The sequence below is a fragment of the Rousettus aegyptiacus genome, unplaced genomic scaffold (genome assembly GCF_014176215.1).
Source record: "Rousettus aegyptiacus isolate mRouAeg1 unplaced genomic scaffold, mRouAeg1.p scaffold_m13_p_2, whole genome shotgun sequence".
Lineage (NCBI taxonomy): Eukaryota > Metazoa > Chordata > Mammalia > Chiroptera > Pteropodidae > Rousettus > Rousettus aegyptiacus.
Window position 1 is genome coordinate 7785706 of NW_023416295.1, and position 25421 is coordinate 7811126.

The 25421-nt window shown below is 38.3% G+C and overlaps 1 protein-coding gene and 1 pseudogene across 11 annotated transcripts in view; both read left to right on the top strand.

The window, feature by feature from the left end:
- Positions 1-25421, top strand: part of LOC107515045 (SPHK1 interactor, AKAP domain containing) — a 123889-nt gene that overhangs the window by 56041 nt on the left and 42427 nt on the right. The gene's annotated exons all lie outside the window — the stretch shown is intronic.
- Positions 15706-15828, top strand: LOC118614716 (annotated as a pseudogene).

Genomic DNA, 25421 nt, shown 5'->3' on the forward strand with positions numbered 1-25421 from the left:
AACTGGAGTTGTTGATAAGACCAGGGTGAGAGAAGAGATCTGAGGGTCTTCAGGTGATCCTCAGGGAGTAAATAGAGAAGGTCAGTAGAACCAGGAAGAGTGTGCAGAGAGAAGGAGTCTTGATAGTTAGTCCTGGGGTTTCTGATAAGGGCTCGTACAGTGACCTCCATGTCCCAACTCCTTCCCCCCAAAGAAAAAGATTATTATTTAAGCATAGAAGCCTGAGTTTTAATACATAATGAAGTATTTTATGTATCTTGAGAGTTTTCGCCACTAAAAATACAGTCAGATGAATAGATCTGAGTACACTCTTAAACCTGGTGTTCATACTGTTTCTCAACTGTTTTTCTTTTAAATTTATTTTGACAGAAGGATGCATTATTAAAATAGCTCAGAATAGCTTTGAGTTTCAAATCTCATACAATTCCTGCTATTATAGCAATTTTTCTCTGAACGGAAAGCCTGTCAAGAAAAACCAACAATAACGAGTAATGTTTCTCATTAAAATACCTTTAAGCTTCAAGGATTTTGACTATATAATTTTGATTCCTTTTTTAGTGGAATTATTTGTTTAGATTAACATGCCTTTCTTAATTGGTTCTTCCAAAACCCTCGAGAAACTAGTTAGAAGTCAATAGCATTATGATTTTTTACAACTTAGAGTCTCAAGTTATATTTTTAAAAAAGTAAATAAATAATAATAAGCAAAAATTAAAAAGTGGACGTGGCTAATGGCCGCCGTGGGATGTCAGTTTTTTAGTTCAGAGCCTCTCGAGTATTATTTCTCTTTTGTAGCAATGAGTCAAGCTCGTTGTCGAGGTTTATTAGAAAATGAGGAAGTGCTCAAAGCAGACTTTCTACCCTTCCATGCTTGGCTATTACACTCTTTTTAAGACCAGAGAGAGCTATTCCAGAAGTAGCCATCACATCGGCTGGCCCATAGCCTCTGTAATGGTGGAATTTGATGGGATTATCTGGAGGCTTTTGATGTGCTTGCCAGAAATATCTGAAATGGCTGAACAGGGTAAAGGAAAGTTCGCCCCTTGCTAAGTTGCGTCTAAGATTTGGTTTAATATAATTATTACACAAGCAGCCTAAGTCAGCAGTGGTTCAGGCTCTTTTACAAGGCACCAGGGGTGAATCTTCAAAAGGAGAGTCTCTCAAACTTTGACACTATTGTCCTATTAGGCTTGATGATACTTTGTTGGACGGGGCTGCCCCATGCATTGTAGGGTATTTAGCAGCATCCCTGGCCTCTTCCCACTAGATTGCAGTAATACCCACGCTCTAATTGTAACAACCAAAAACGTCTCCAGACATTGCCAGTGCCCCTTGACGGAGGGGCGTGGGTAAAGGGCAAAATCACACCGAGTTGCAGCTGCTGCTCTAACGTCTCTCGAACCCTCCCCTCCAGCCGCTCCCGAGGTATCGCCTGTTCCTGTGTCAGCCTCAGCTGCACTTCGCCCTTGTGTAGACCTGGAACGAAAACATAGTCCCCACTTTCCCCACATAGTCCCCGTCCTCCTGTCGCTCTCATCAGAGGCCACATGCACCAAGAGGAAGACTGAAAATGAGACATTCACGAGACAGTCAAAACGAGCTCAGGATCACTGCCTGTAAGTCACAGTCAAGATCAATTCTTTTATGGCCGGCGCTTCCACCACCAAATAGAATCCAGCACTGCTTTCGGGAAGGCAGCCACCTTCCTGACTGGGATATATTACATCTATTTATAGCTTCTTTTCTTTTCTTTTTTTTTTAAATCAAATGTAATTCAGTTTCATAACATAATTTAAGAACAATAAGAAAGTAAAGCACCCCAGTCCTACTGCCTAATGAATCCATCCTTGACACCCAGGTTACCTCCTTCCCTGCCTTCTTCCCCAGGCTAGAAAGAGCAGGTGTTTCAACTAACCTCGATTCCAAGTAGGAAGATGGGCCCTGGAGTGAAGATCTTCTAATTTTTCAAAGAAAGTCAGAAATCTAGTTTTCTGCATTGATTCTGATCTCTAAATGTTGGCCAATAATAAAGTTTTCTTTCAATATTGTGTAAGCAAAACAGAGCCCATCTATGGGATGGAATCAGCTGGTGCGACTCCAGTTTTCGCTGTCTGTCACTTCTGCTTGCTTACCTGGCCTCATCCTTGTTACCTGTCGACTTCTACTAGCACCTGAATTCAGGACCTCTGTCGCTAAAAAAAATCCCGCGAATGTTTTTCAGATCAAAAATTCTGGGAGTCTAAAACCAAGTACATTACCAGAACTCCCCTTCTCATGACCCGAATTAACTTATCCATGTTTTTACTGCACTCTGCCAATAGACAATACCTCTCTGTGGCTTTATTCTCAGAATATAATTTGGAAAATAAAGTCTTACCTGTCTTGGAAAGTAAAGGACAATGGACATGAATTTCACCACTTTATTTCTTTTATTCATACATGTACATATATACATATAGATGGATATTTACATATACATATAATATACATTTCATGTACATAATATATATTACATACTATACATACATTTTTGCTGAAACTGTTGTTCTGGTAAATAAACATTTCACTTCATGAAGACCCAACCAAGAAAGAGCAGGCCTAAAGATAAAAATTAATCCAATAGGTATATTTGCACCCAAGCATCCAGTTCAAAAGCCTTTAGCTCTGCCCTGTCTAAATCTGCCTCCCGATCAGCCCTTGCTGCCCCCACCACCCTTTCCCTGGGCTCCTAGAATGCTTTCCATTTTCCAAACATCTGTGTTCCTTTGCTCACGCTGCTTTCTTATTCTAGGCTACCCTGGAACCAGCCTGCTGCCTCAAAAATCCTTACAGACTTTTCTAGTCCACCATTTCAACTTCTAAGCATAACTTCTTCGAGACAATTTGGGGAAATCTTTCAGATTAAGTCCTGGGAAAATTACTGTAATGTCTCATGTTCCTTATTTTACTCGGAACTGACAGTTCATCAATTACATCGATATTGTATTCTTTCAAAATTGCTTTGTCTTAAAAGAACAGATAGGCAACATTCTTATTAAAAGTACTAGTTCCCAGTGTGTTTTTATGTACTTATATATGCTTCTCTTTTCTCATGTATACTTAGGTTTCTCGAAATCCTCTTTAAAAAAACAAACATCAAAACAAGCAAAAAACACTCTCTCTCTGTGAAATCATTCATCTTGAGCACCAAATTTAAAAACCAGTAAAAAAGTATACTCGCCCTACTATCTGGCTCTCTCACCGTTCTGCTGAAATTGCTCTTATTTTCAGCAAATCCACTGGCGTACTTTCATGGCTTATACTGCTTATCTCTTAACAGAACTAACCGAACTCATAGTCCCACCCAGCTTCTGCAAACGAGTTATTTTCTCCATGGCTTCAAGAAAGTTATTCTCTCTTTTAATGATGCTCCTGACTCTGGGGCTATTACTTCTTTGTTTTAGTCCTGTTCTTCCGTCCGGCATTTAAAAGTGGCATTTCCTAACGGTCTGTGCAGAAGGCTTGTCCCTTCTCTCACTGGATCATACATCTATACTTCATGGCTTTGCCCACATGTCTATGCCAGTGGTCACCATCTCTGGACTATAGACTTATTTTTAAGTGTCTGTTAGAAACATCCATCCACCTGAACGTCTCAAAAATAACCCAAATTCAACATGACTGTAAGTATCCAAAAAATGTGTTCTACCTTCTAAATTTTCAATTTCTATTGACGGTTTTATAATCTACACATTTTCCCAGGCTTTCATCCTTAGAATAACACTCATTTTTCTCTTTCATTCTTCATCTCGAATTGGTTATCAAGAGCTTTTATAGTTTTTCAGTCTTGCCGATGCCTTTTTAGGCCCACTTCACTACTTTACTTAGTTAGCTCCTCATATTTCTTTTAACTCTTTAACACACAAAAATTAAAAGGAAGCAAACAAGCAAGCAAGCAAGAAAGAAAGAAAGAAAGAAAGAAAGAAAGAAAGAAAGAAAGAAAGAGGACCCTGGCAAAGTTGAAAGGCCACTGGTATCTTTTTCTCCTGAAACCCTTTGTAGCACCAAATTCCTAGATTCATTTTAAGTTTCCAATGATGTGAATAATTACATTCCCAGTCCCCACCACCACCACCCTCATCCTCACATAATTCCTCCAGCAGCCACTGAGTCAGTTTAGTATAATTCAAGACCGCAGCTGTAGTTTTAATTGAACTAAATATAAATTCCAAAGGGACTGATTCACCATTGTTAGGCTAGTTTTTAAAACTTTACCCTCAATGATGGGTCAATGAGGAAACACTTTCACATGGGTACACTTTGACATTGAAAACACACAATTTTTATTTGCCAGAGCCTAGTGGTAACACCAAAGCAAAATAGCGCTTGGCGATTGTATTTACGCCATGTGGTAAACAAACAGAATGTACTAGAGTCGTCCTCTTCTGCCAGACTAAGGGACTGAGCTTCGATTGGTGAAATTGCAGAACTCAAGAGCTGGAATAAAACTCAGAAAGATATATTGCCCATTGCATTCACTTTTCAGGTGAAAAAAAGGAAAAAACAAAGTAGTGTTGAAGGGAAGGATTGCTCAAGGCTACAGAATAAATTAGTAGAGAGGCCGGGTCTAAAGCCTAGATCCACAAGCTCTTAGCATAGTGCGCACAGCAGTTTTTCAGTATTCTGGTAGACCTTCCTTCCCTCCCTCCCTCCTCCCAAAAAAATTTTGTTAAAATTTAATGAAAGGTACAATTTCTTCATTGTAAGATTATGTTTAGTTGAGGCATAAAAGATTTGTTTTACGAATCTATGCTGAAGACCCTATATCATCGGTAAGATTGAAAAATGCTGAGATATCTAGCTTTTTTTTTAAGTAAATTTAAGATTGTCGCATGTTTATATAGAAATTACTGTCACCTTATAACTGACAGGTATCTAGTTCTGTTGCCCATAGGTATAAACATGATTAAGATCTGGTTTGTCTCTGCCATCGAGCCAAAGCAGCTTTACCCTTGGCCATTTCACTTACTCATCCAGCTGACATTTATTGGGCCTTGCACTGTGCAGACCACTCTGCCAGAATCTCCAAGGGGTAAGAAAAGATTCTCTGCATCTTAGAAGCTCAGAAAACTGGACATTTTAGATAATATATCACAGCAACTCTGGATCCTGATTCCCCCTCTCTTGAGTTTGTTTTGTTGTTGTTTGTTTTTTCAATTTTATTTTTTTTAATGTGGCCAGGTTATATTGGGGAAGTCTGTTTTCTCCTCACCATGTGAAACACACAATTTTTATTTGCCAGAGCCTAGTGGTAACACCAAAGCAAAATAGCGCTTAGCGATTGTATTTACGCCATGTGGTAAACAAACAGAATGTACTAGAGTCGTCCTCTTCTGTGAAGTCTTCGTTGTCACTTCTCCGAGATGCACAGTCACCTTGAAAGACACTGGTGTTAGCAGGTCTCTCTCTGGCTGTCAGCCCCTGATTTATCTTTTAAGCTTCCTGCTTCTAAGGGTGTTATACCCCTGCTTACCTGACTCCCACCTCTGCCTACCTGACTCCACTATTTACCAGCCGATTGCTCTATTATTTTTAACAAAGCCCTGGAGAACAAGTTGCTCAGCAGCCTGACCCAATTAAATTTAGGCAGGTGTGACTTTTGAGACCAGGTATTGAGTTTTCTTCTGACCCCAGGAGGGCTCTCCTTAGCTGTCTCTTCTTCTGGTCCTCTCTAGCAAACAGCTGGTTTCTGGTTTAGGCTGTCGCTCTTAATTAAGAGGAGCTATTGTTTTTGAGAATGCCCTTAAGCCTGAACTTCCCCAGACTCTATTTCAAATAATCTCAGTTTGGTGGGGGGAGCCTCTGAGCTCTCTTTTCTTACAGGCCACCCCTCCTCTGGACAAACTCTCTGAGCCGGGGGTCCTGGGGCGAGGCAGGGCGGGGGTAGGGGTGTGGCAGGAGGAGCAGTCGGCTCTGGTGTTCTTGGCCGCCTCCCCCAGGGCAGACCCTCTGCTCAACAAGCTAGCTGGAGTGAGGGTGGCTGGCGGTGCCCTTGGGAGTCTCAGTCTGTCACACCTGGCATAGTGTCACACCTGGCATAGCACCTGAGTAGGGCTCCGTGGAGGAAAGAAGCCCCCAGCTTCTTGGCTTCCCTCACCGGGAGTTCAGCCTCTTCAGTTTGAAGCTGGAAGGGATGAGAAACGCTGGCCGTCCCTGACTCTCAGTGAGATACATTCAGACTCGTTTGGGAGCTGAAGGGACAGGGGCCCCAAATGCCCAAACGGAGTTTCTCTGTCAAGTAGAATTGGGGGGAGGGCAGGCAGGGGGAAGGAGGATGTGAGTGGTGATTTAAAAGCCACATCCTCTCTGTGTTTTGAGTTTTAGTAGAATTTCTTGAAAAATATTTCTTCATCTTCTGTATGTTCTTAGGACAATTTCTGTAGAATTAAAATATTTGCCTTTAAGGTTTTTGTCAGCTTTACGTGTTTGACTGGGAGCTAGTTCACAGAGCTTCTCACTGTCATCCCAAACCTGGAACTCACTACGGCTTCTTATTTCCAGCCCATTTCACTCCTTGTTACCGGCTTAGCCCTTGGAGGAGTTTGAGTTTTTGACCCAGGCTGGGTTTGTAACTGTAGAATCAGGGGTTTTATGTCTCCCATCCTGTAGCATTCTGCCTTGTTGAGGGCAGAGCTGACTTTCTCTCATGAAAGTTAAAGCATTCACTGTCCCTGAGGAAAAGCGTCTCAGTTTTATAAAAAGTTGACAAGTAAAAGCTTGCAGAGAGAGCCAATATTTTTTCAGGAAAAAGAAAAAATGGAATTCCTTGTAATACATGGAGTCCAACTTCAGAAGATGCTTTGGTTAATTTTATTCTAAAACGTTTGACGGGTGTCACTCGAAGTCCAGAGCAGCCATTAAAAAACTTGTTAAACAGCATTATGTTTTTTTTTAACTTTAAGGAATTTCATTTGAAAATAAGCCCACAGAATAATTTTTCTTTTTTGGTAAATGTTTCCTTTGATACTACATGAATTGATTTGTAATATAGTTGTTGACTGGAAACTGCTTAGACATTTAAGGAGGTCTGACAAAGGATAAGTGTGAAAAGCTAAAACTGAGTCATTCTCTGCGATACTAATTGCACAGCTGACCTGATTGTCTATTTTTGTCACTCGTTTGTTCCAACATGATTATGAGAATTTAGTCACATATCCTTGAAGTCACCATAATATTCACGTATTTTTAACTATAAATTCATAGGTAGATATATCTGTACCAAAGAAAATTCTCTGGTCACCGCAATGTTTATGTAATAGCACTGATAAGTAAAATGAGGTGGATGAAGGCTAAAATAACTGATGTTAAAATTAAGAGTCATACTTCATTTGTCATGACATATTCCCAAGCGACTTGGTCTATGTAAGCTCAAAAGTTCCTTCCAATTTTAAGACTCTTTTCAAATGCTCCTTCCTGACAGTGCAGTATTGGAAGAAAGTGATGTTTTGCCTAATTAGCGAGAGCAGCATAATTTTCTTGCCTTCATTTTTTTTTTTACAGTGACCTTCAACATGGTGTTCTGTTAACTCAGCAGACTGCTGTTTTTCTGACGTTTAATCTAAGAAAGCACACTCTGTCTGAATTACCTAAGAAGCAAAAGAATTAGGGACATATTTTTAATTTACCTTAGTAACTGCAAAGGGAATGTCTCAATCAATGCCACAGGCCTTGAGCTAGTCTTATGACAACTCAATTCTATTGACTATTTTCCATCCTTCGGTACGTTTGTCTTCAAAGATTTCTGTTGTCCTCTGTCATAATCCGTTCTCACTCTTCATTTAGGCAGAGATCTCTTTATCTAAAGAGAGATTTATCTAAAGAGACATTCTTTGAAAGAGAAAATCCAGATAACTTAGACTCAAGCCTGGAAACTGAAGGGAGAATTAGTATGCTTAGGAAAAGTCTACTTGGGTTTTTAGTTTATGAAAGCACTTTTCAGAATGAGTCAGAGGTGAACATTTTAGAGATTGCCTGAAACAAAGCTCCACAAAACTTTTTAGGATGTTACAACAATAATGGATTCCTGTGGGCCGTGAAATTTTTATCACATCATTTGTTTGAAAACAAAACAAAACAAAACAAAAACTCGATTAATTTTTAATAAACAGTATTTATGTGAATATGTAAAAAAAAATGTGAAACGAATGGACCTGATGTTTTCTTAATGTGTTGATAATTATGAGGAAAATCATGTAAGCTTTAAGCTCTCTTGAAATCAATTGCGTAGCTGTTTATTTTCTATTTGTAGGCCTACTTTATTATTAACCTCATGTCTTCTTTAAAATTAAAAATTTTTAACACTAATTATTAATGCCAGGAAGCAATTAATGAAACACACTGCCCTCACAAGATGAAATGGCCATGGATTTGCCAGCCAACCCGTCAAGGGGCAGTGAAGGAGAGTTTCTCAGTGAATACTGCCTTCTAGAAGCTACGTCCAGTAGCTTCTTTAATAAGGCACCACTTATTAAAATGGCAAAACACTGCCCATTGTTTTATTTGGGCTTAGAAATATATAGGAAGAATGAAGGGAGACAATACAGCCCAAATGCAGCTTAATTCTTCTACAAAGAAATAACTTTTCTATATCAATGAAAGAAGTATTGCATTCATGACCTACACAGAGTTCTGTGCAAACTGAGGAGCTTTTAATAAAAGAAGTGCTCACCTGGAGAGAGAGGAAGCACAGAGCCCAGTGTCACACGGACGATTCGCACAGATGACTCCTGCAGGCTCTTCCATTCTTCACCTATATGACTGTGTGAAAATTTCCAATAAAAAAAGAATTAATATGTATTGAATACTTCTTGCTAGGAATCTCTTCCAAGAACATTGGGTAGATTTATTAATTCAGACTGAATCCCTACACAGTTGGGAGTATGATTTTCTCCAGGTGAGACGGACTTGGATGGTCTACCTGAATCACAAAGCTAGTAAATAGTGGAACCGGAAATAAGATCCACGCCATCTGGCCAACAGTCCAGTCCCCTAGCCCTGCCTGTCCTGTCTCCGTATTGTCTGGAGCCATTTCTAGCCCTTTGACTTCATGGCAGTTGAACAATCTGCCTGTTCCTGTTTATACAGAGACAGAGGGTTCCTTAACTACAAAAGTGATTGTTTAGTGATTCCAAAGATTTGCGTCCTTTTTATTGCTACCATTTTAGGTGTCTATCTAATAATTTTTCTGTTCTCTTGTCGCCTGTTACTATGGAGAGCTTTATGATGTTTTATTTTACAAACTGCTTCCACTAATAATAGTATTTCTCTGACATTTTACAGAAACCCTAGGAAGTAGCCAGAATAGGTATTGTAAGTGCAGAAATGTACATGGTGGGTGTTGAAAGGTTTAGTACTTCTCCAGGATCATAAAGTGATGGAATTGGTGCCTAAAACCAGGCCCTCCAATTACATTTGCCGAGCAACCTCTTCATGGTCACGTCCCTTGCCAGTTAAAGGATTGATTGGAAAAGTAAAGTCTTAAGATTTCATATCCTTAATTTTCTAGAACATCAGTTTCCAAAATATAGCTCTTGGGCCAAATCTGGCCCACTGCTTATTTTTGTAAATAAATTTTTATTGGGACAATAAATTCATGTACATATTGTCTACGGCTGCTCCCTCCCTCTCCCCCTCGCCCCATACTACCACCAAAGAAGAGCTGACAAGTTGACTAAATATAACAAAGACTTTATGGCCTGCTTACCTAAAATATTTACAGAATGTGGCCCTTTACAGAAAATGTTTGCCAACTTCTGTCCTACAGCAAATAGCTAACACTTTGAAAGCTAAATCTACTTCTCCACTTTATTAGTTTTGAGTAGATAAAAACAAACCTATTTCTCTTTTATCTGGTCTTTTTTGTTTCAAGTGTTCAAAAGACTTTCCACTCCAATAGCAAGACTTTAGTTGGTTAATGTCTGCTTTTCATTACTTAAAGCCACAATTTGTTAGAAATTTTTATCAAAATGATCTTTCCATAACAATTTCCCACAAACTCTTCTATTCTTGTGCTTTAGCTCTTAAGCTTCTTCTGATTTAACTACTCCAAGTGTTCTAAGAAATTACATGTTTCATAACATTTTCCCCTGACTTACATCTGAGAATGAGACAGATATATTGCCTTTTCTTTTCTCTCTAAATATCTGGCCCTAGGGGGAGGGGCGGGGGAGAGAGGGAAACCATTTTGCTTTCTGCATAAATCTAGCTTTTGTTTTTCTCAAAGCTGTAATTACTAACAGAATTTTTAGTCCTATAAACCCTAATTTGTCATCCCGTTTTTCTGTAGCCTGGTAATCACATCCTATCAGAGATCACAAAAGCTGTGGTGGTGGTCCTTGAGAAATATTTGTTGTGTGGTTTGCAATTCAGAGAGAGGATCCAACACTCACAGCTCTGCAGAAAACGGAAGCACGTCCTCGGTGATTCTAAGAGGGTGGGATCAGAAGATGCACGTCTCCGTTTCTGGGGCCTCAGAGTTTAGGAAGTAAGTTAGCAGGGGCGTATACTTACATATACTCCTGAGCCCTGACTCAGTCACCATTAATGTTGAAAACAGACACTGTGGTCAGCAAAAGACAAAGTGCTAAAAGGCTGCTTACATTTGTGGCACAAGAGAGAAAATACAGGTATTATTAAAACCTTTTCATCTTTGAGATTCAATTTTGTGAAGATATTCTATAATTTAAATTTGCTTTCAAAATTACGTTCAGCCTTCCTGAACAGTCATTGTACTATTCCCTGGAAACACAATGGTGACTGAGAGAGACAGTTTCTGCCATCTTAGAGCCAAAATTTTCTTGGCTTTTTAATAGAATCACCTTGTTTTTCTTTGATAACACTGGTTATCTCATGTTGAACAGAAAGTTGGTTGGCAGGAATACATATTGAGAGATATGGGGGGTGAGGGAGAAAGGGCAAAGAAAGAGAAGAAAGAAAGAAGGAAGGGAAGAAAAAGAGGAGAAAGGGAGAAAGGAAGGAAAGAAAGAAGGCAGGCAGGCTCAAATAAAATGAAGGCAAAGTCATAGACTATCAGAGGAATACTTCTGAAGACTTCAAATAATTCAAGATTGATTTTCTCATGGGTATTAATATAGAGTACAGATTATAGACCTGAGATTATATCAATTAACATCCATTATAGAATATTTTTGTATTTAAACGCACTTTTGAATCACTGTATATACTTATAATAATTTTTGCTTTGCTAACACCTCTTTTCAAATTAGCAAAAAACACAAACTGCCTTACTGCAGACAATCGCTTGGCTTAAGGTCATAGGCGTTCATTATGGAAACTTGAACTTGAGATTAATCTCCAGAAGTTGATCCTTGTCTGCCTGCATGGTGAATTTTTTTAAGTTAAACATTGAACCTGTTTTGATTATTTAAAAAAAAAAGTCTTAACATTGTCTCTAATATTTCATAGAGCGATGCCCTCCTAAATTAACCACAGGTCACAGGGAATGCATCTTTGGTCTATCTCATGGCACTTTCTGACTGCTAACTTCAGATGCAAAGTCACTAATTTGATTCTCTAAGAAAAGATTTTTAGATGATGATAGGAGTAGCTGCCAGAGAAAACAGTGGGGCCAATTAAATTCAGCATTTATCAAAGTCACTCCGGGGGGCTGAGGCATGTAACTTTTAGTCCACAAGGTACTGAGGGCAGCAGGTGTGCCTCTTAACAGATAATGTGGAGTGACCACGTGGTGGCTAAAGGGTTCACAGTGCACCAGAAATTATGTAATTGCTGGCGTCTGGGTTTAATTGGGAGAGCTCTATGGCACAGCTGAAAATTTGGGCGATGTGTGAACATGTGAAGATCTCAGGAGGGTCAGGCTGTCGTTTATGTCAGCGTGTTTTAGTTCCTTCTGCACGCTATGCAGTACATTGAATATATCAATAATATTACTGACATGGATACGCAAGGAAAAGGATGCTCTTACACATTGCCAATGGACGTTTAAATCATTCTAACCTGTTTAGATAGGAAACTGAAACATTTGTCAAAATTTAAATTACATATTTGCCCTTTGACCCAGAAAGCCCCCTTTTGGAACTGAACCCATAAAAGTAACTAAGACGAGAATCTCTATGGCATTCCTCACGGTGGCAAGAACAGAAACCAACTAACAAATATGGAAGCAAAGTGATTCCCACTGATGAGAGACTGGTTGGGTAAATTATGCCACGTTAGCCCACGGAAAAAGATGCAGTCATTGTAAAGAAGGCTCTGGAACTATCACTACACCTGCTGGGATTTGTAAACTGTATCATTGAATGAAAAAAAGTCAAATATAAAGAAAGGAGTATAAGATAGTCTCACTTTTATAAAGCAAGGTCCAAATGCTATATATATATATATATATATATATATATATATATATATATATACACACACACACACACAGAGATATATGTCATTTGTCAAGTTTTTATCACAAGATCAGGATATGGAAGGAATAAGGATTTTATATGGAAATGACAGAGAAAACAGTGGGGCCAATTAAACTTAGGGAAGAAAGAATAAAATAAAGATCATACTTCCTCTCAGCCTCCCTTCCTGATCCCCTAGAAAATATACTCTCATTTTGTAGATGGAAAACCCAACATGTATTATGATCCCATTGTTTGAAAACAATAATATAACATATATATCGTAAGACATATAGATGTCCAAGTGAAAAAGCATGGTTGTGTTTTATATATATACACTATAATTCTATTACTGCAAAACAAAATCCTTATATTTATGTATATATAAATATACATATTGATAGATGATATAGATAATAAAGACAAAAAAGATAATAGAGACAGAGAGGTATAAAGATCTGTATCTACAGACATACAGATATATGTTTATTTGGAGAAAGATGTGTAAGGATACATATTACTCGGTTAAAATTTATTACCACACTAGCGTGGGTATTGGAGGGGTAGAGATTATGAGTTTTACCTTTACATATCTTTTATTATTTTTTCTTTCACTTATTATAATGATCATATTATTTGTAAAGGTTAAATTAAAACATTTTAAAAATAAATTTTAAAAAGCTAGATAATCTGCATCCACCGGATGCTCCATGAAGCTGGGGGAAGGTTCGAATTCTCTCAACTGTACTTCAGTGTGATGTTCACAGCAAAGATATGAACGATGGAAGGTAGGACCACAGCAGAGGGAAGACTTACTTCTGGTCAGAGAAGGTGATGGGGAAAACTAAACGGCCAAAGAAAATTCCAGAGAAGATGTGAATTTCCTTTAAGTTGTAGCATGAAAACTAGAAAAAAATATAAATTGGACAAAAGAGATAAAAGAGAAAGGAAGAGAATTCTAGCTAGGTACAAAAATATGACCAAAAGCAAGTATGTATAATCATCAAGTAGGTTTAATATTTACAGTAAAGATCTTAATGCATCTCTAAAAAAAAGGACTATCAGAGTTACATGATTTTTAAGACCAGAACTCACTTACTTCATGTTATCCGGTGACTGATTTTCATCAAAACTGAAACTCATAATATTCAAATGCAAAGGGATAAAACCTAAAATGCCAGAAGGTGAAAGAAAATGTTTGAAATTCTAAATAATAACATAAAAGATCTTCTAAAATTAACTAAAGAATATCTGAACAAAAAAATGTTAAGGGACTCAAAATGTTAGTGGCAATCTACTGTAGCCTGCCTTGGTTAACACTTTAAAGTTTAGTGCCAAAGGAAAATGCAGATTTCCATCTCCTTAGATATTTAATAACTTTCTGAAATTTCAGTGACTACACATGTAAATAATTTGTAAATAATTCATGGACAACCTCTGAACATGCCCTGCATCAGAATTTTTTTTCTTTAGCAGAAATCTTTCTTCAAATGAAATCTTACCTGTCCCCACCATGAAAACAGAGAAAACAGAGAAAAGCATAAATGCTCATTCGAAGGCCTGGGGACCTGAGGAATAAAATTCACTGACAGTTCTAAACAGAGTGTTGGTGACTGAACGACGGTGTTTCTCTATGACCGTCTGTCTGTCTGCTCTGTTGGGTGACTGATGGACTGTCTGATGGTTAGCTGGTGCAGCCCGCAGGACAACCTATCAATCACTAAACCAAGATGATTTTAAAAGAGCATGTGAAATAGAGTACCTCTGTTGTCCCAGATTTCTAGCTCCCTGTGTTGCACTTTGACTTTAATTTTGTTTTGTAAATTGTGTTAGCTGGATACTGAGGTTTTTTAAATCAGTTTTCTTTCATTATGCAATTCTATGAATAGATCCGTTTTTACTGTGCAGCCAGGGCCTTGCATGTTTGGCATGCTTAGCAAAAACATACAAGGATGCTCAGGCTCAGGCAGACTGCATCTCCCAACATTGTCTCTCCTCGTGTTCTTCAGCCTGACACTTTTCTGGTTTTCTGCCTATTTCTCTGGCTATTCATGTCTTTGTCAGTTGTCTGACTCTGCCTCTATGTCAGCATTTTAAAGAGTTCTGCACTGGTCCCTCGTGCATCCATATTCTACATACTCTTTCCCTTCGTAAACTCATGCTTTAATTAACAATTAACATACGCATCAGGAAACACACACTCAAATGCCTACAAGGATGAGGCAGGTAATGGATTTGAGTGACACACATCAGGAGTAAAGCCATCATCTGCCAGAAGTATGAACATTTGCCATTGATTTTTACAGAATGGAGATAAAAATATTTAGCATACTATGAACAAGACTGATACTGAAAATAACACTTTAAAGTAAAAAATATATATGTATGCTCTAAAATTAGAAGCATTCCATCATTAAATCTGTAGATTGTAAGTTAAAAGAATTTGATCTGACACTAAAAATCTGAAACCTTGTCTTATACACAAGACGTCAATAACAAGTTTTATATTTCAATTTGCAATGTGCAATACCAAGTTCAGCCATGACTGCTCCGTCTGGGTGTGATATTTATTTGTATTACTTTCCATAATGGAAAAGAGCTATTTCCAAAAACAAATATTAGCAAGCCCAGATAGACTCACGCTTCTTATATTTAAGATAGTTACATTTGGGAGAGTTATGGAATTCTGGGGTCCCAATGTCATCATTTTTAGATTCTAGTACTTGTTTATTTATTTATTTTTAGGCGAGGTGACCCTTGGTTGACCTCACAGATTGCAAGGACATTGTCAGTTTACAATCCCTTATTTTTTATTTTTTACGCCTACAGCAGCTGATCTTCCTATCCTAGGTGGTCTCCTATCCAAGTACTAACCAGGCTCGACCAGGGTAGCATGGCTGTAGACTAGATTCTAGAACTTATGAGTCTGTGTTTCAACAATTGCCATTGGTAGCTCCTCTTTCATGATTTAAATATTAAGAGAAAGAAATTGAGAAATGTCGATTAATTTTACTTGCAGTTTAAACATCGGCCTTGAAAACCATAGTGTGAGGAATGCGGTTAGTTTTTATTTAAGAAACTGATTTCGGCACATTAAGATGGACCAGGATGTGTCTTCCCAAAGGACATCCCCAGACACATAATTTGAGGATGACTGGCTCAATGAAGTCACATGTCCCGATAACTGCGCAGTGGTTAGACGAGTGGTGCTGACAACTAACGGGGCCGGGGCTTTAATGCGATCACAAATGCCTGCACAGGTCGATGTCTTCCAACACTTAAAACTCTCTGCGTCTATGGCCACGCCACTGTGGATCAAACAGCCCGATCCTGTCTGATCTCGGAAGCTAAGCAGGGTCGGGCCTGGTTAGTACTTGGATGGGAGACCACCTAGGAAGACCGGGTGCTGTAGGTATAAAAAATAAAAAATAAGGGATTGTAAACTGACAAGTTCCTTGCAATCTGTGAGGTGAACCAAAAATTGCCTTGCCTAAAAACAAACAAACAAAAAAACAAACGAAATTCTCCACAGTCACCAAAACTGTGTAGTATTTCACATCCAGTTCTCACAGCCTTGACTCAAGCTATAGGAACCTTCTGAGTTCATAGAGTTAATTGCTAGGTTCATAACATTGTCTAGTTTTAAGTCTTTAACCAAAACAAAGACTAGTTTATAACGTGTTATACAAACTAAAATTCTACATATTTGAAAATGTTACTACCATGTACGTTAGTTTCATAATGTCTATAACACCAACCACAGCAGCAATACCATCTCTTACAAATTTTAACTAGTCTGCAATAAATTATTTAATCTCTCTCAATAGATGGTGTAGTTCGTTTCCTGATATTATGTCATCGGCAGCACTGTATCTAAAAATTCTGGGTTAAATCAAAATCGTCAGCAATACTAAGAACAAATACCACTAGCCAGATGGGACTACATAGATAGGTAGGTAAGTGATAGATAGATAGATAGATAGATAGATAGATAGATAGATAGATAGATAGATAGAGATGAGAGATAATAGATAATAGATGTTAGATGTTAGATGTTAGATGTTAGATAGATGATAGATAGATATCAGGTAGATATCAACCTATGCTTTCGGCTGATGTCACAGATAATTGTTTCATGTAAATTATACACTAAAATCTCGGCAGTAGCTCAACATGCCAAGCACCATTTTTTCCAGCTAGAGTTTTGTTTGCAAAATTTGTTTCTGCTCAGAACACATGATTTCTGCTGCACTCAATATACCTTATTTAATAAATCTGTCATCTGTAAAGAGCAATTGCCCATACGAGTTATTTTCCCTAAAGCATAACTAATTTCATAGAATCATCAGTTGTTTTACTCATATCTAAAACGAATTTTTTAAAATAGATCACCAATTGTTTCATCATGCGTCTTTATACCTGCGTAGTCTATGATGAATTGTTTCATAATATTCTTTTATGATTTTGTCTTGTTTCTTTTGAGCACAAATGCACATTGCCTGATAAACATGTTGATATAGTACACACTAAGAAATGAGCTATCTACCATTTTTCTTAAAAATCTGTCTTGGCATTTTTTATTTTCCCATTTTTAATGCAGATCTGGGTACAGAGACATATTTCTCTACTATCAAAAAAATTCTTATACAATCAACTATGATGAAGGATATTTGCCATTAAACCTTAGAGTCCAAGATACAGTAGGAAGTGGTGGAGTCTGTGGGGTACAGGGGAGCACACACCACACTTAACAGGGCCTGGGGAATTATTATCGTACAGAAATGCAAGCTCATCGTCACAGTTTTTACTTTTTAAAAAATGCCTAGAAATCTGATTTTCTATTGCGAAATTACCCAGTTGTCTAATATTACTTTAATTTCATTTAAAACATGAACTATTCCACACTTAACACATTTCAGGTTGGGTATTGGCTCATTTTGAGCTGAAAGTGCCAGTTTTAACCTCTGAAAGAAACCAGATGATGTCCATTGTGTCAGGGCTAAAAAGGCTGGAGTCTAGATTCAGTCCCTGCGGGATCTGTTAGTTATTCAAGGAAAAGCGTTTGTTTTTTTTTTTCCTTCGTCTTTTCTTTTCTTTTTTTTTTGTAGTGGCCACAGCTAATGCTATTTTCCAAGAAATTTTATTTGCCAGACATTCAGGGTATAACTACCTCAATCCAATAGGACAGCTGTTACCAAACAAAAATCCTTGTTTGAATCACGTATTGTACACTGTTATTTATTAGGTAAAATTGGGAGTCTAACTAGTAACAATAATAGTAAGACTACTAATAATAAAATAGGTGACTGAAGTTCTCATTCCTGATTGTGCTATCCATATATACCTACGAACAGTAGAGTCTATCATGCCCGCTGTTACTGTTCCTATTATTATTTTTTTATGGAGAAAGTTTGACACTAAGAAAAGAATATCCACAGATACAATATTTGAAGCACACACATGAAAGTGGCATATTTGGTGGTGCTATAAAGATTATCCCCAGTCGGCCCCCAATCCAGTGTGACTCACGTAGCCTTTGTCACCAGCTTTAACCCATTCTCTACTCGAGGAGACGAGGCCGCTGCTTTCTCCTCTCATGGGACGTTCTTGGTAATACTGTCTCCTCTTCCTGTGGTCCTTTCTCAGTCACCTGCCAAGCTCAGAGCACTTCCTGAGATCTTGGCTACTGCACAAGGTAATCCCCACCCCTCGCCGTCTCCCTGGGCAGCTCCTTGCTCAACCCCTGACACCCATCTCGGCTCCTACCTCTGGCTCTTCATAGCTTTGTCCAAATTACCTATTGAGCCCAACACTAGATGCCTCTTGGAGAGAACCTTCAAAAAACATGAATTTGTTTGTACATATGTTGAAATCCTGGAAGTAAATATCACATTCCTATCACTAAGCCATGGTTTAAAAAAACAAACAAAAAAACTTTAACTGCTAGAATCGCAGGTTGAAAATGAATCCAATTCTTAATCATAGTAAACCCCCAACCATTATCCCATCCACTATCTTTTAAAAACAGCATAACATCAAATAGATAACATATGTAATATAGACAGTTATGCAATATGTAACATAGCATATTATATAGCATGTAATACAACATATAATAAGTGCTATGCTAACAAGACAGCATAGCAACGCACAGACCCCTGAGACAGACTGGAGATTATCCTGACGATCACACAGCAGCTCTGTGACTCGGCACAAGCTGCCTCACTTTACTGTGCGTCAGATTCCTCACACGCATTTTGGAGATCAGAGAAGAATCTTCTTCGGAGAATTTTTGTGAGGGCTGAATGTCTGGTCCAGATGATGCGTTAAGAAAGTGTCTGCCACCGTTTCAGTTCTGAAGGTTCCTACTGAACGCCTGTAAATTGCCTTGTAACACTTCCCAATTAATTTATGTACAAGTATCAAAGTGTTGAAGCTCTGGAGATATTTAATTAACATTTTCCCCTGACGACTCATTTTCTTCACCATAAAGGGCAAGAGAAACCCTGGACGGGAGCAGGGTTTTTCACTGCCGAGGTCCAATCCTGCAGGCACTCCATGCATGAACGCCAGGAGCAAAAACAACACAGTCTCTTCTTGGAGTGTCATTTGATGAAAACTCTTCAGTTGTTATGTCACTAAAAATCAATTTCACAACCCGGCATCAGTTGAAAGTGTACACAGCACCCAGTGCGATGGAATGAGGAGATCTTTGGGAGGTAATTAGAATTAGATGAAGTCATTACAGTAAAACCCCCATGAATGGCATTGAGATTCTTATAAGAAAGAGTCACAGGAGACCTGGCTCCCTCTACTCTGTTCTCCGCTATGTGAAAATACAAGGTCGACCTGGAGAAGGCTTCTTACCAGAACCTGACTGTCTTACTCCCTGACCTTGGACTCCAAGCCTCCAAAAGTGGGAAACAAATTTCTATTGTTTATAAGCCACCAGTTTATGGTTTTTATTATAGTTGCCCAAGGTGGCGACAACACATGATTATGTCAGCCTTCCCTCATCTGAGGGTCTTGCTCTCTCTCCACTAGTTTTCCATTGCACTAATGATAAAGATTAGGTTTTTAAAATTTCCTCATAATATGAAACCTTCTCATCCCTCTGGCTTCAACATCGACTGACCACTCTTCCTTTCGATTTCTTAAATGTACCATGCCCCCTCCTGTTATAACACCTTGGCAAATGTCTCTTATGGCCTACCAGGCATCCTCCCCTACCTTACTGCCTCCCGCTCACCCTCCAGGCAATCCCCCCACCCACCTCGAACGCCTGCAGATCTTCATTCAAAGTTCACCTCCTCAGGAGGCCTCTCTCCTTTGTCATTTCGATGTCCTCTGTCACACAATCGCTGAAGAGCAGGGACTCTCCCTTGCAGTTGTGATTTCACAGTTATTATTCTCATGGGCACTCAATAATTTTTTTTTCCCAAGGAATGAACGAAACAACTCATAAGTTTTGAACTTCAAAAAAGCATGTAAAAACGGAGAACGCTGGAGGAGGGCATAGTTTGAAAGACATGACCTTGTTCGGGTTTTGCTTTGCGTTAGAGAATTTCGTTGCCTGCTACCTCAATAAAAACATTCAAGTTCAATGATATCATGTCAAGGTATTTTGAGTTCATAATAGATGAGAGTTATATGAATTAAAAACATTTACATAATTTTCATTACCTGAAACATGATTTCTAGTATATTCTTTCAATAGTATGCTCTGTTAAGGTCTTTTAGGGTACTTGTAGAGAACATTTTCTGCATCTATGGTGTATTAAGATAATTTTAAAGAAAGAGGTGGAACATTAAGTTAATTTCTGCTTTCGGTTATGCTTCCCTTGTCAGTCGTGCATTGGCGTTTGAGAGCGTATTCTTAGGTGGTTAAAAGTGGATATTTGATGTGACTCTCTTAGTCCACCGAACAAGTCGAATGTGCCTGTTGAGCACTGGTGATTTATGATTTTATTTTATTTTCTAACCATGAGACTGTCTAAACTACTCAGCACTATTACTAGGCCAACCCACCTAAAGATATGCCTGAACATACACACATGCAGCCATTCAAAAAAAAAAAAAAAGAGGCCTTTTCATCACAAGTCATAGGAGCATGGAGGTGATTCTGCCTATTTAGGCTTCGAAGCTGTGCTTTACGCCAATTATCGTGCGTCAGTACTTCGTAAGGAAACTTTCATTCATGCATTTACTCCCTGTGGATATACGATTTCCTCTGAGGGGCAGAGATATAATTTTTTTGCTTATTTACTCTATCTTCTTGTTCATATTTAAAGCGAAAAAGAAACATTTTAAGAAGCTCTTAAGTCAGAAAGAATGAGAACTGTAGCTCAGTGCCCAGAGAAAGCAGTTCCCACCACACGACACCAAGATTTATGATAACATAGCTCCCGATCAAATCGAGCCGGAAGTGATAGCCCCAAATAACATGGGCTTGGGCCAAAGCGGGCCATTCGAGACCTCTGCATCTTTATCTGTGACCTGGTCATCTTCATTTACTTAGATATTTACTGAACGTTTGTTGTGCCGCACACTCTGCCAGGTGCTGGATGCGCACTGAGAGACAGCAGTCCCGCTCTTCCTGAGTCTACATTCTAGTTGGGGGGAAAGAAAGACAGGAAATAATTAAATGAAGTTTACGCAAATTGAGAAAAACTGCTGTGAAGGAGAAGGGCGCCCAGTCCTGAAAGAGGTAATAGCAGGAGGACCCAGAGAGATCACTTCGAGAGGTGGCACTTAGGAAAGATGGGAAGAAATCAATGCACCTCCATTTCTTAGCCCTCATCTTATCCTTCAGGATTGAATATGGAGATTTGTTGTACAAAAAAAATAAATAATCCATTCTGGGGACAGCATTGGAACTATCTCATCAAACTCACACTGACTGTTCCTCACACCTGGGGTCTCCAAAGAGAGTAGAGTAATGCGGAATTCTGGGATCTCTAAGAATTGTGCTTAAGCCCCTAAATACTACTGTTGGCATTTTCAGGAGACAGAGGTTTGCTATGAAGCACAGATATCATGGGAATGACAGCTTTCAGTTGGCAGCCCGGCTCCCACCACGGGGAGCCCCAGCGCCATCAGCCGTCATGGACATGCATATGGAACTGGCTGAGGAAAAGTGCCCCAGGTCCTCAGCCTCTGGGTAGGAACTGTCCCTTGAGATTCCTCTGTCACCACCATTAATCCTCTGTACATTCACAGCAAATGCAAGTGGAGAGAAAGAACCTCCAAGGTGCCATCAGAAGCAACAGTCAAGTTCTCGAACTCTCCCCCACCAGCAGCTTCGTTCCTTGGGGCTTCCTCTCGATGCCGAAGGAATGAACCTTCCCTAGTAGGAAACGAACAAACAAACAAAAATCCCAGGAGCCGATCGAGGGCACGGTCGATGACTTGGTGTCTCATGGTCATACTATCACTTTGCTCTGTTTTCCATTTGATTCTAATACAGCAGTTTCCTGAGACTTCAGTTACTCTGCTCTCCAGCCCTTCCCTTTCACCCACTCCGTGCCTCCCCGCCCCCCATCGACTTGGTCGCGCCAAGAAATAAACGTGCTCACATATCCTTTGTCTTAGATTCTCCTCTATCCTTCCCTTTCTTCTGCAGTCTTCTGTCAAATCTCTTTTTATATCTTAACTCTTCACCCCACCTAGAATAGGGTGGTAAGACTTCAATATGCTAATTGCCACGTCTAACTCCTAGTTGTTGTTGTTTGTCAGTACCCTAGCTCTACTAGCTGCCCTTTAAATATCCTTTAAATGACGGAGTGAATGGAATATAAGTGAATGAATAAATGAATGAGTGAATGAAGGCAATTTTTGGCATGTTTTGCTTATCTGAGATCGATTTCCTTACAGATGAAATAAGAGATGATTTTTTAAATGTACCTTCTGCTGTAAAATTCTATGATTCTTTACCGCAAAAAAAGAAAAATACTAAAAACACCGTTTTCTATGTATTTTTGCACTACATGTTAGACGTTATTTTCATATTTATTTACTCCCAGTGAAATAAAAATTTATTTGGCAAGAACTTTTTGAAGGCCAAAAATATTTCTTATGCGTTATTCTGCTTTCCTTTCGAGTGGGAAAACATTAGGTAGCAACCGACATAGTATGATGTTGAGGTTTGGACATTGCAAAGAACTGAACTTCATGGCCCAAGTTCAGCCCACCCAGACAGTGCTGTCTCTTTTTGCACAAAGAAAGGGGTCTTTTTGAGGCTTTCCAAAAGCTACAAATAGGCAATTCACAGTATTCTTCAATTTAAAGTTGGAATTTTAAATCTCAGCAGACAATAACTATATATATATATATTTTTTAATTTTCCTTTTCTCTAGTTTTTTTTCTTTTTCTGTAAATGATGAGACCAAATTAATGGTGCTTTAATGATTAAAGTCAGAAACACCAAAATAAGAAGCTTAAAAAACAAAACAAAATCCCCAGCTCCCTGCCCTACTCCTAACAATGTTTTTTGGAGTGGTAGAGAATAGATAGCGTTTGAAGAGCTGAGTCACTTCTCTCGAACACTTGATTCCTCTATCAGAGCTTAAGTGCAGAGGTTTATTTGCCAAATCTTGTGAACAGCCTGAGCTAGCTTGAACTAGCACTTCTGTAAGGAAAGCTATTTTTCCAAAAGTCATTACCTTAAATGAGGAAAGGTCAAGGAAGCAAATTAGACAAAGAAGCCAGAAATCAGGATATATGTCAGTTTTACCGAGAAGCGCACCGCCACCCCACCCCCCGCCCACAAAAAATGATATTTATCATGTAGAAAGTCTCTTGGAACATGGATGTTTTAGTAACTAATCAGAATCATCTAGGAAACAAATATGAAAGACTAGTTTTTATTCTTTTCATTATGATAGATGTTATCTCTCATACATACTTTTTCCCCCTCTGTAATTGATTTATCTATCTATTTATTCATCATGTGGAAACTATAGACTTCAGAATTCCAGTTTTAAAGGTTTGACTTAACCAGTCATTCACTTGAAAAGCAAGTTACTTCTCAGCATGTGCCAGTCTGTTGGAACATTTTAAATTAATGAGTCTCTAAAGGGCCCTAGGAAACCAAGCACTAGGGACAGTAATTTGAATACCTGCCTGAAGCTAATGGCTTCCTATGTAAAACTAGAACAAGCCAAATAGATTGTTTCTTTGAGACTCAATGAAATGGAACTGACAACCACGTTTCTACGCCTTTCCTTCATCAGTGTGGATAGTTAGGCTAGATAGTTCCACTCAAAAGAAGGAAAAGTACCTTTTCCCCCTTAGCAGCTTGTTTTGAGGACCGAATTCTCTAAGGAATCACCCCACTGCCCTCTATAGTGTCACCTGGGATGTGTATGTTTGGTAGTTGCTGTTGAGTTTTTGTTTTTCACAAATTTTACCTATACTAACAAAACTGCAGCATTGCTTCACTATTAACTCTTTAAGAGGCACAAAGTGTCTGCTCAGGGAGACCTGAAGCATCCTGGAGAGGTAACGTTTAGAGTTATTTCCGAGTTTGCCTGTCCAAAATATGAGAGATACTAGTTAAATGAATTATTTGCATTTTTAAATTGGACTCATTGTCATTTATTTCTAATACTTTTGTGTTTAAATGGCTTTTCATCTACTCCAGAATCATTGAACTACCCAGAGTATAAACATGAATTTCTATAGCTTTTACATTTTCTTTCTGCAAACATATGTGACTTTAAGAAGGTAACTGTTGGACATTTCTTTTAATTTATCATTTTAAAGGTGAAAATTAGAAATAATCTTTACTGGAAGCTTAGTGGGAGAATTAAAACACAAAATTCTACAAATTTCAAAAACTTGCAACATTTATATTTAATTTAGGAAATCTATAGCATTTTTGTCCTATGCCGTCATTAAAGCAGAATTGTCTCATCATACCTGGAGGAAGATTTTTGTCAATTAACTGACTAACTTTTCAACATTAATGCATTAAAAACTGTTTTTTAAAAAAATGTTTAAAAGAAAACTAACTCAAATAAATATACTTTCATACACTATTGAGAAATTGAAAATATATATTGAATTCAAGTAGATGATCTGTGCACGTAAAAGGTAGTGTTTACTAATTTAGACTCAAGATCTTTTTTTCTAGTAATAGAGGCTCTGTTGTCTCCAGGTCTGTACATTCTCTCAGATGGCACTATTCATCTTTAGGAACTTAAATGATAATGATAATGATTAAATAGTAGTTGATGTTTTCAACATGTCCGCCTTCCTGTTTTAAATTGTAGTGTTTTTTTTCTTCCATCTACGTAGTTAGTGCTCTATTTCATGTATATTTCAATCATCCACTAGTTTTATGACATGTGATAACAGTCAGCACTCATAACAGTAGTGAGTGTTTAGATGAGTTAAGTCATAACACTTCTGGGAATAAGAAGGAAGGCATTTCTTAATTAAATATTTTATAGTTCTGAAAAGCAAGGTGGCACTCTGTACCTACACATATTAGGTTCCAAACATAAGTAATAAAGGTTTAGAAAAAAATTTAATGTTTCGTGTCAGTAAATAATGTTTACATAATTAAATGAAAACAGATATTTATGCCAGGTAAATAAGATTTGGATAGCAGAGGAACTAGCAACATGCAAAGAACCGAATTTTACTTGCTTTACAGTCTCAAAAATGGCTGTTGATTATAAATATTCTATCTCAAATTATTTAGATTGAACCTTATCAAATTGCCACCTTCGTATGAGCAGCAAGTTCTAATAGTTTACCATTATAGACTACAACTCAGGTTATAGAATGTCATTCGATTTTCTCTGATGTTTTTACTTTACAGTTTATTTAATCTTCATATAAATTCTACAAAGTAAATATTTTATTATCCTCCCTTTTTTCTGTGGTTTTTCAACACTAGAAACTAGCGAGAGATAGAGCAAGGATTTGAAGCTAAGCTTGTCTTGTAGGCAAAGTACAATCTTCTGTCACTTCTGTATTATTGTACCTCAGAGATGAGAGAAT